The following is a 12,096-nucleotide window of genomic DNA, read 5'->3' as shown; positions in this document are numbered from 1 at the left end:
GAAACATGTCTGTGGCCTGGTACTGGAAACCCATGGCCTAGGAATTTGACATTGGTTTGATTCTGGAACCCTGTGGCCTGAGAACATGACTGAGGCGTGATTCTGGAAACCTGTGACCTGGGAACATGACATCTGTTTAGACTGTGGAATACTGGGCCCTGGGAACCTGACTGAGTCTTGGTTCTGGAACCCTGTGGACTTGGAACATGACTGAGGATTTATTCTGGAATCCTGTGGCCTGGGAACATGACATCAGTGGATTCTGGAACCCTGTGGCCTGGGAACATGACTGAGGCGTAATTCTGGAAAACTGTGGCCTGGGAACTTGACTGAGGATTGATGGTAGAAATCTGTGGACTGGCAACATGACTGAGGTTTGATTGTAGAACCCTGTGCCCTGGAAACATGACTGCGACCTGATACTTGAAACCCATGGCCTGGGAACTTGACATTGGTTTGATTCTGGAACCCTGTGTCCAGGAACAAGACTGAGGCGTGATTCTGGAATCCTGTGTCCTGGGAACATGACATCTGTTTAGATTGTGGAATACTGGGCCCTGGGAACCTGACTGAGTCTTGGTTCTGGAACCCTGTGGACTGGGAACATGAGAACGGTTTGATTCTGGAACCCTGTGGCCTGGGAACATGTCTGAGGTTTGATGGTGGAAACCTGTGGCTTGGCAACATGACTGAGGTTTGTTACTGGAACCCTGTTCCCTGGGAACATGACTGAGGTTTGATTCTGGACAGCTTTGTCCTGGGAACATGACTGTGCTTTGATTGTGGAACCATGGGTCCTGCAAACATGACTGAGGTTTGATTCTGGAACCATGTGTCCTGGGAATATGACTGAGGTTTGATTCTGGAAATCTGTGGCCTGGGAACTTGAATGAGGTTTGATGGCAGAAACCTGTGGACTGGCCACATGACAGAGGTTTGACTGTAGAACCCTGTGCCCTGGAAACATGACTGTGGCCTGGTACTGGAAAACCATGGCCTAGGAATTTGACATTGGTTTGATTCTGGAAACCTGTGGCCTGAGAACATGACTGAGGCCTGATTCTGGAAACCTGTGGCCTGGGAACATGACATCTGTTTAGACTGTGGAATACTGGGCCCTGGGAACCTGACTGAGTCTTGGTTCTGGAACCCTGTGGACTTGGAACATGACTGAGGTTTTATTCTGGAATTCTGTGGCCTGGGAACATGACATCAGTGGATTCTGGAACCCTGTGGCCTGGGAACATGACTGAGGCCTTATTCTGGAAAACTGTGGCCTGGGAACTTGACTGAGGATTGATGGTAGAAATCTGTGGACTGGCAACATGACTGAGGTTTGATTGTAGAACCCTGTGCCCTGGAAACATGACTGCGACCTGATATTTGAAACCCATGGCCTGGGAACTTGACATTGGTTTGATTCTGGAACCATGTGGCCAGGAACAAGACTGAGGCGTGATTCTGGAATCCTGTGGCCTGGGAACATGATATCTGTTTAGATTGTGGAATACTGTGCCCTGGGAACATGACTGAGGCTTGGTTCTGGAACCCTGTGGACTGTGAACATGACTGAGGTTTTATTCTGGAATCCTGTGGCCTGGGAACATGACATCAGTGGATTCTGGAACCCTGTGGCCTGGGAACATGAGAACGGCTTGATTCTGGGACACTGTGGCCTGGGAACATGTATGAGGTTTCATGGTAGAAACCTGTGGCTTGGTAACATGACTGAGGTTTGTTACTGGAACCCTGTTCCCTGGGAACATGACTGAGGTTTGATTCTGGACACTTTTGTCCTGGGAACATGACTATGGTTTTTTTGTGGAACCATGGGTCCTGCAAACATGACTGAGATTTGATTCTGGAACCATGTGTCCTGGGAATATGACTGAGGTTTGATTCTGGAAATCTGTGGCCTGGGAACTTGATTGAGGTTTGATGGCAGAAACCTGTGGACTGGCCACATGACAGAGGTTTGATTGTAGAACCCTGTGCCCTGGAAACATGACTGTGGCCTGGTACTGGAAACTCATGGCCTAGGAATTTGACAATGGTTTGATTCTGGAACCCTATGGCCTGGGAACCTGACTGAGGTTTGATTCTGGAAACCTGTGGCCTGGGAACATGACATCTGTTTAGATTGTGGAATACTGGGCCCTGGGAACCTGACTGAGTCTTGGTTCTGGAACCCTGTGGACTGGGAACATGACTGAGGTTTTATTCTGGAATCCTGTGGCCTGGGAGCATGACATCAGTGGATTCTGGAACCCTGTGGCCTTGGAACATGAGAACGGTTTGATTCTGGAACCCTGTGGCCTGGGAACATGTCTGAGGTTTCATGGTGGAAACCTGTGGCTTGGCAACATGACATCTGTTTAGATTGTGGAATACTGGGCCCTGGGAACCTGACTGAGACTTGGTTCTAGAACCCTGTGGACTGGGAACATGACTGAGGTTTTATTCTGGAATCAGGTGGCCTGGGAACATGACATCAGTGGATTCTGGAACCCTGTGGCCGGGGAACATGACTGAGGCGTGATTCTGCAAAACTGTGGCCTGGGAATATGACTGAGGTTTGATTCTGGAAATCTGTGGCCTGGGAACTTGACTGAGGTTTGATGGCAGAAACCTGTGGACTGGCCACATGACAGAGGTTTGATTGTAGAAACCTGTGCCCTGGAAACATGACTGTGGCCTGGTACTGGAAAACCATGGCCTAGGAATTTGACATTGGTTTGATTCTGGAACCCTGTGGCCTGAGAACATGACTGAGGCGTGATTCTGGAAACCTGTGGCCTGGGAACATGACATCTGTTTAGATTGTGGAATACTGAGCCCTGGGAACCTGACTGAGTCTTGGTTCTGGAACCCTGTGGACTTGGAACATGACTGAGGATTTATTCTGGAATCCTGTGGCCTGGGCACATGACATCATTGGATTCTGGAACCCTGTGCCCTGGGAACATGACTGAGGCGTTATTCTGGCAAACTGTGGCCTGGGAACTTGACTGAGGATTGATGGTAGAAATCTGTGGACTGGCAACATGACTGAGGTTTGATTGTAGAACCCTGTGCCCTGGAAACCTGACTGCGACCTGATACTTGAAACCCATGGCCTGGGAACTTGACATTGGTTTGATTCTGGAACCCTGTGTCCAGGAACAAGACTGAGGCGTGATTCTGGAATCCTGTGGCCTGGGAACATGACATCTGTTTAGATTGTGGAATACTGGGCCCTGGGAACCTGACTGAAACTTGGTTCTGGAACCCTGTGGACTGGGAACATGAGAACAGTTTGATTCTGGAACCCTGTGTCCTGGGAACATGTCTGAGGTTTGATGGTGGAAACCTGTGGCTTGGCAACATGACTGAGGTTTGTTACTGGAACCCTGTTCCCTGGGAACATGACTGAGGTTTGATTCTGGACAGCTTTGTCCTGGGAACATGACTGTGCTTTGATTGTGGAACCATGGGTCCTGCAAACATGACTGAGGTTTGATTCTGGAACCATGTGTCCTGGGAATATGACTGAGGTTTGATTCTGGTAATCTGTGGCCTGGGAACTTGACTGAGGTTTGATGGCAGAAACCTGTGGACTGGCCACATGACAGAGGTTTGATTGTAGAACCCTGTGCCCTGGAAACATGACTGTGGCCTTGTACTGGAAAACCATGGCCTAGGAATTTGACATTGGTTTGATTCTGGAACCCTGTGGCCAGGAACAAGACTGAGGCGTGATTCTGGAATCCTGTGGCCTGGGAACATGATATCTGTTTAGATTGTGGAATACTGTGCCCTGGGAACATGACTGAGGCTTGGTTCTGGAACCCTGTGGACTGTGAACATGACTGAGGTTTTATTCTGGAATCCTGTGGCCTGGGAACATGACATCAGTGGATTCTGGAACCCTGTGGCCTTGGAACATGAGAACGGTTTGATTCTGGAACCCTGTGGCCTGGGAACATGTCTGAGGTTTCATGGTGGAAACCTGTGGCTTGGCAACATGACATCTGTTTAGATTGTGGAATACTGGGCCCTGGGAACCTGACTGAGACTTGGTTCTGGAACCCTGTGGACTGGGAACATGACTGAGGTTTTATTCTGGAATCAGGTGGCCTGGGAACATGACATCAGTGGATTCTGGAACCCTGTGGCCGGGGAACATGACTGAGGCGTGATTCTGGAAAACTGTGGCCTGGGAATATGACTGAGGTTTGATTCTGGAAATCTGTGGCCTGGGAACTTGACTGAGGTTTGATGGCAGAAACCTGTGGACTGGCCACATGACAGAGGTTTGATTGTAGAACCCTGTGCCCTGGAAACATGACTGTGGCCTGGTACTGGAAACCCATGGCCTAGGAATTTGACATTGGTTTGATTCTGGAACCCTGTGGCCTGAGAAGATGACTGAGGCGTGATTCTGGAAACCTGTGACCTGGGAACATGACATCTGTTTAGACTGTGGAATACTGGGCCCTGGGAACCTGACTGAGTCTTGGTTCTGGAACCCTGTGGACTTGGAACATGACTGAGGTTTTATTCTGGAATTCTGTGGCCTGGGAACATGACATCAGTGGATTCTGGAACCCTGTGGCCTGGGAACATGACTGAGGCGTTATTCTGGAAAACTGTGGCCTGGGAACTTGACTGAGGATTGATGGTAGAAATCTGTGGACTGGCAACATGACTGAGGTTTGATTGTAGAACCCTGTGCCCTGGAAACATGACTGCGACCTGATATTTGAAACCCATGGCCTGGGAACTTGACATTGGTTTGATTCTGGAACCATGTGGCCAGGAACAAGACTGAGGCGTGATTCTGGAATCCTGTGGCCTGGGAACATGATATCTGTTTAGATTGTGGAATACTGTGCCCTGGGAACATGACTGAGGCTTGGTTCTGGAACCCTGTGGACTGTGAACATGACTGAGGTTTTATTCTGGAATCCTGTGGCCTGGGAACATGACATCAGTGGATTCTGGAACCCTGTGGCCTGGGAACATGAGAACGGCTTGATTCTGGAACACTGTGGACTGGGAACATGTATGAGGTTTCATGGTGGAAACCTGTGGCTTGGTAACATGACTGAGGTTTGTTACTGGAACCCTGTTCCCTGGGAACATGACTGAGGTTTGATTCTGGACACTTTTGTTCTGGGAACATGACTATGGTTTTTTTGTGGAACCATGGGTCCTGCAAACATGACTGAGATTTGATTCTGGAACCATGTGTCCTGGGAATATGACTGAGGTTTGATTCTGGAAATCTGTGGCCTGGGAACTTGATTGAGGTTTGATGGCAGAAACCTGTGGACTGGCCACATGACAGAGGTTTGATTGTAGAACCCTGTGCCCTGGAAACATGACTGTGGCCTGGTACTGGAAACTCATGGCCTAGGAATTTGACAATGGTTTGATTCTGGAACCCTATGGCCTGGGAACATGACTGAGGTTTGATTCTGGAAACCTGTGGCCTGGGAACATGACATCTGTTTAGATTGTGGAATACTGGGCCCTGGGAACCTGACTGAGTCTTGGTTCTGGAACCCTGTGGATTGGGAACATGACTGAGGTTTTATTCTGGAATCCTGTGGCCTGGGAGCATGACATCAGTGGATTCTGGAACCCTGTGGCCTTGGAACATGAGAACGGTTTGATTCTGGAACCCTGTGGCCTGGGAACATGTCTGAGGTTTCATGGTGGAAACCTGTGGCTTGGCAACATGACATCTGTTTAGATTGTGGAATACTGGGCCCTGGGAACCTGACTGAGACTTGGTTCTAGAACCCTGTGGACTGGGAACATGACTGAGGTTTTATTCTGGAATCAGGTGGCCTGGGAACATGACATCAGTGGATTCTGGAACCCTGTGGCCGGGGAACATGACTGAGGCGTGATTCTGCAAAACTGTGGCCTGGGAATATGACTGAGGTTTGATTCTGGAAATCTGTGGCCTGGGAACTTGACTGAGGTTTGATGGCAGAAACCTGTGGACTGGCCACATGACAGAGGTTTGATTGTAGAACCCTGTGCCCTGGAAACATGACTGTGGCCTGGTACTGGAAACCCATGGCCTAGGAATTTGACATTGGTTTGATTCTGGAACCCTGTGGCCTGAGAACATGACTGAGGCGTGATTCTGGAAACCTGTGGCCTGGGAACATGACATCTGTTTAGATTGTGGAATACTGAGCCCTGGGAACCTGACTGAGTCTTGGTTCTGGAACCCTGTGGACTTGGAACATGACTGAGGATTTATTCTGGAATCCTGTGGCCTGGGCACATGACATCAGTGGATTCTGGAACCCTGTGGCCTGGGAACATGACTGAGGCGTTATTCTGGAAAACTGTGGCCTGGGAACTTGACTGAGGATTGATGGTAGAAATCTGTGGACTGGCAACATGACTGAGGTTTGATTGTAGAACCCTGTGCACTGGAAACCTGACTGCGACCTGATACTTGAAACCCATGGCCTGGGAAATTGACATTGGTTTGATTCTGGAACCCTGTGTCCAGGAACAAGACTGAGGCGTGATTCTGGAATCCTGTGGCCTGGGAACATGACATCTGTTTAGATTGTGGAATACTGGGCCCTGGGAACCTGACTGAAACTTGGTTCTGGAACCCTGTGGACTGGGAACATGAGAACGGTTTGATTCTGGAACCCTGTGTCCTGGGAACATGTCTGAGGTTTGATGGTGGAAACCTGTGGCTTGGCAACATGACTGAGGTTTGTTACTCGAACCCTGTTCCCTGGGAACATGACTGAGGTTTGATTCTGGACAGCTTTGTCCTGGGAACATGACTGTGCTTTGATTGTGGAACCATGGGTCCTGCAAACATGACTGAGGTTTGATTCTGGAACCATGTGTCCTGGGAATATGACTGAGGTTTGATTCTGGAAATCTGTGGCCTGGGAACTTGACTGAGGTTTGATGGCAGAAACCTGTGGACTGGCCACATGACAGAGGTTTGATTGTAGAACCCTGTGCCCTGGAAATATGACTGTGGCCTTGTACTGGAAAACCATGGCCTAGGAATTTGACATTGGTTTGATTCTGGAACCCTGTGGCCAGGAACAAGACTGAGGCGTGATTCTGGAATCCTGTGGCCTGGGAACATGATATCTGTTTAGATTGTGGAATACTGTGCCCTGGGAACATGACTGAGGCTTGGTTCTGGAACCCTGTGGACTGTGAACATGACTGAGGTTTTATTCTGGAATCCTGTGGCCTGGGAACATGACATCAGTGGATTCTGGAACCCTGTGGCCTGGGAACATGAGAACGGCTTGATTCTGGAACACTGTGGCCTGGGAACATGTATGAGGTTTCATGGTGGAAACCTGTGGCTTGGTAACATGACTGAGGTTTGTTACTGGAACCCTGTTCCCTGGGAACATGACTGAGGTTTGATTCTGGACACTTTTGTCCTGGGAACATGACTGTGGTTTTTTTGTGGAACCATGGGTCCTGCAAACATGACTGAGATTTGATTCTGGAACCATGTGTCCTGGGAATATGACTGAGGTTTGATTCTGGAAATCTGTGGCCTGGGAACTTGATTGAGGTTTGATGGCAGAAACCTGTGGACTGGCCACATGACAGAGGTTTGATTGTAGAACCCTGTGCCCTGGAAACATGACTGTGGCCTGGTACTGGAAACCCATGGCCTAGGAATTTGACAATGGTTTGATTCTGGAACCCTATGGCCTGGGAACATGACTGAGGTTTGATTCAGGAAACCTGTGGCCTGGGAACATGACTTCTGTTTAGACTGTGGAATACTGGGCCCTGGGAACCTGACTGAGTCTTGGTTCTGGAACCCTGTGGACTGTGAACATGACTGAGGTTTTATTCTGGAATCCTGTGGCCTGGGAGCATGACATCAGTGGATTCTGGAACCCTGTGGCCTTGGAACATGAGAACGGTTTGATTCTGGAACCCTGTGGCCTGGGAACATGTCTGAGGTTTCATGGTGGAAACCTGTGGCTTGGCAACATGACATCTGTTTAGATTGTGGAATACTGGGCCCTGGGAACCTGACTGAGACTTGGTTCTGGGACCCTGTGGACTGGGAACATGACTGAGGTTTTATTCTGGAATCAGGTGGCCTGGGAACATGACATCAGTGGATTCTGGAACCCTGTGGCCGGGGAACATGACTGAGGCGTGATTCTGGAAAACTGTGGCCTGGGAATATGACTGAGGTTTGATTCTGGAAATCTGTGGCCTGGGAACTTGACTGAGGTTTGATGGCAGAAACCTGTGGACTGGCCACATGACAGAGGTTTGATTGTAGAACCCTGTGCCCTGGAAACATGACTGTGGCCTGGTACTGGAAAACCATGGCCTAGGAATTTGACATTGGTTTGATTCTGGAACCCTGTGGCCTGAGAAGATGACTGAGGCGTGATTCTGGAAACCTGTGACCTGGGAACATGACATCTGTTTAGACTGTGGAATACTGGGCCCTGGGAACCTGACTGAGTCTTGGTTCGGGAACCCTGTGGACTTGGAACATGACTGAGGATTTATTCTGGAATCCTGTGGCCTGGGAACATGACATCAGTGGATTCTGGAACCCTGTGGCCTGGGAACATGACTGAGGCGTTATTCTGGAAAACTGTGGCCTGGGAACTTGACTGAGGATTGATGGTAGAAATCTGTGTACTGGCAACATGACTGAGGTTTGATTGTAGAACCCTGTGCCCTGGAAACATGACTGCGACCTGATACTTGAAACCCATGGCCTGGGAACTTGACATTGGTTTGATTCTGGAACCCTGTGTCCAGGAACAAGACTGAGGCGTGATTCTGGAATCCTGTGGCCTGGGAACATGACATCTGTTTAGATTGTGGAATACTGGGCCCTGGGAACCTGACTGAGTCTTGGTTCTGGAACCCTGTGGACTGGGAACATGAGAACGGTTTGATTCTGGAACCCTGTGGCCTGGGAACATGTCTGAGGTTTGATGGTGGAAACCTGTGGCTTGGCAACATGACTGAGGTTTGTTACTGGAACCCTGTTCCCTGGGAACATGACTGAGGTTTGATTCTGGACAGCTTTGTCCTGGGAACATGACTGTGCTTTGATTGTGGAACCATGGGTCCTGCAAACATGACTGAGGTTTGATTCTGGAACCATGTGTCCTGGGAATATGACTGAGGTTTGATTCTGGTAATCTGTGGCCTGGGAACTTGACTGAGGTTTGATGGCAGAAACCTGTGGACTGGCAACATGACAGAGGTTTGATTGTAGAACCCTGTGCCCTGGAAATATGACTGTGGCCTTGTACTGGAAAACCATGGCCTAGGAATTTGACATTGGTTTGATTCTGGAACACTGTGGCCAGGAAGAAGACTGAGGCGTGATTCTGGAATCCTGAGGCCTGGGAACATGATATCTGTTTAGATTGTGGAATACTGTGCCCTGGGAACATGACTGAGGCTTGGTTCTGGAACCCTGTGGACTGTGAACATGACTGAGGTTTTATTCTGGAATCCTGTGGCCTGGGAACATGACATCAGTGGATTCTGGAACCCTGTGGCCTAGGAACATGAGAACGGCTTGATTCTGGAACACTGTGGCCTGGGAACATGTATGAGGTTTCATGGTGGAAACCTGTGGCTTGGTAACATGACTGAGGTTTGTTACTGGAACCCTGTTCCCTGGGAACATGACTGAGGTTTGATTCTGGACACTTTTTTCCTGGGAACATGACTGTGGTTTTTTTGTGGAACCATGGGTCCTGCAAACATGACTGAGATTTGATTCTGGAACCATGTGTCCTGGGAATATGACTGAGGTTTGATTCTGGAAATCTGTGGCCTGGGAACTTGATTGAGGTTTGATGGCAGAAACCTGTGGACTGGCCACATGACAGAGGTTTGATTGTAGAACCCTGTGCCCTGGAAACATGACTGTGGCCTGGTACTGGAAACCCATGGCCTAGGAATTTGACAATGGTTTGATTCTGGAACCCTATGGCCTGGGAACATGACTGAGGTTTGATTCAGGAAACCTGTGGCCTGGGAACATGACATCTGTTTAGATTGTGGAATACTGGGCCCTGGGAACCTGACTGAGTCTTGGTTCTGGAACCCTGTGGACTGGGAACATGACTGAGGTTTTATTCTGGAATCCTGTGGCCTGGGAGCATGACATCAGTGGATTCTGGAACCCTGTGGCCTTGGAACATGAGAACGGTTTGATTCTGGAACCCTGTGGCCTGGGAACATGTCTGAGGTTTCATGGTGGAAACCTGTGGCTTGGCAACATGACATCTGTTTAGATTGTGGAATACTGGGCCCTGGGAACCTGACTGAGACTTGGTTCTGGGACCCTGTGGACTGGGAACATGACTGAGGTTTTATTCTGGAATCAGGTGGCCTGGGAACATGACATCAGTGGATTCTGGAACCCTGTGGCCGGGGAACATGACTGAGGCGTGATTCTGGAAAACTGTGGCCTGGGAATATGACTGAGGTTTGATTCTGGAAATCTGTGGCCTGGGAACTTGACTGAGGTTTGATGGCAGAATCCTGTGGACTGGCCACATGACAGAGGTTTGATTGTAGAACCCTGTGCCCTGGAAACATGACTGTGGCCTGGTACTGGAAAACCATGGCCTAGGAATTTGACATTGGTTTGATTCTGGAACCCTGTGGCCTGAGAACATGACTGAGGCCTGATTCTGGAAACCTGTGGCCTGGGAACATGACATCTGTTTAGACTGTGGAATACTGGGCCCTGGGAACCTGACTGAGTCTTGGTTCTGGAACCCTGTGGACTTGGAACATGACTGAGGTTTTATTCTGGAATTCTGTGGCCTGGGAACATGACATCAGTGGATTCTGGAACCCTGTGGCCTGGGAACATGACTGAGGCGTTATTCTGGAAAACTGTGGCCTGGGAACTTGACTGAGGATTGATGGTAGAAATCTGTGGACTGGCAACATGACTGAGGTTTGATTGTAGAACCCTGTGCCCTGGAAACATGACTGCGACCTGATATTTGAAACCCATGGCCTGGGAACTTGACATTGGTTTGATTCTGGAACCATGTGTCCAGGAACAAGACTGAGGCGTGATTCTGGAATCCTGTGGCCTGGGAACATGATATCTGTTTAGATTGTGGAATACTGTGCCCTGGGAACATGACTGAGGCTTGGTTCTGGAACCCTGTGGACTGTGAACATGACTGAGGTTTTATTCTGGAATCCTGTGGCCTGGGAACATGACATCAGTGGATTCTGGAACCCTGTGGCCTGGGAACATGAGAACGGCTTGATTCTGGAACACTGTGGCCTGGGAACATGTATGAGGTTTCATGGTGGAAACCTGTGGCTTGGTAACATGACTGAGGTTTGTTACTGGAACCCTGTTCCCTGGGAACATGACTGAGGTTTGATTCTGGACAGCTTTGTCCTGGGAACATGACTGTGCTTTGATTGTGGAACCATGGGTCCTGCAAACATGACTGAGGTTTGATTCTGGAACCATGTGTCCTGGGAATATGACTGAGGTTTGATTCTGGAAATCTGTGGCCTGGGAACTTCACTGAGGTTTGATGGCAGAAACCTGTGGACTGGCAACATGACTGAGGTTTTCTTGTAGAACCCTGTGCCCTGGAAACATGACTGTGGCCTGGTACTGGAAAACCATGGCCTAGGAATTTGACATTGTTTTGATTCTGGAACCCTGTGGCCTGGGAACATGACTGAGTCTTGGTTCTGGAACCCTGTGGACTGGGAACATGACTCAGGTTTTATTCTGGAATCCTGTGGCATGGGAGCATGACATCAGTGGATTCTGGAACCCTGTGGCCTTGGAACATGAGAACCGTTGGATTCTGGAACCCTGTGGCCTGGGAACATGTCTGAGGTTTCATGGTGGAAACCTGTGGCCTGGGAACATGATATCTGTTTAGATTGTGGAATACTGGGCCCTGGGAACCTGACTGAGTCTTAGTTCTGGAACCCTGTGGACTTGGAACATGACTGAGGTTTTATTCTGGAATCCTGTGGCCTGGGAACATGACATCAGTGTATTCTGGAATCCTGTGGCCTGGGAACATGACTGAGGCGTAATTC

Source organism: Balaenoptera ricei, chromosome 14, assembly GCF_028023285.1.
Source record: "Balaenoptera ricei isolate mBalRic1 chromosome 14, mBalRic1.hap2, whole genome shotgun sequence".
Classification (NCBI taxonomy): Eukaryota; Metazoa; Chordata; class Mammalia; order Artiodactyla; family Balaenopteridae; genus Balaenoptera; species Balaenoptera ricei.
Note: the sequence above shows the minus strand (reverse complement) of the source record.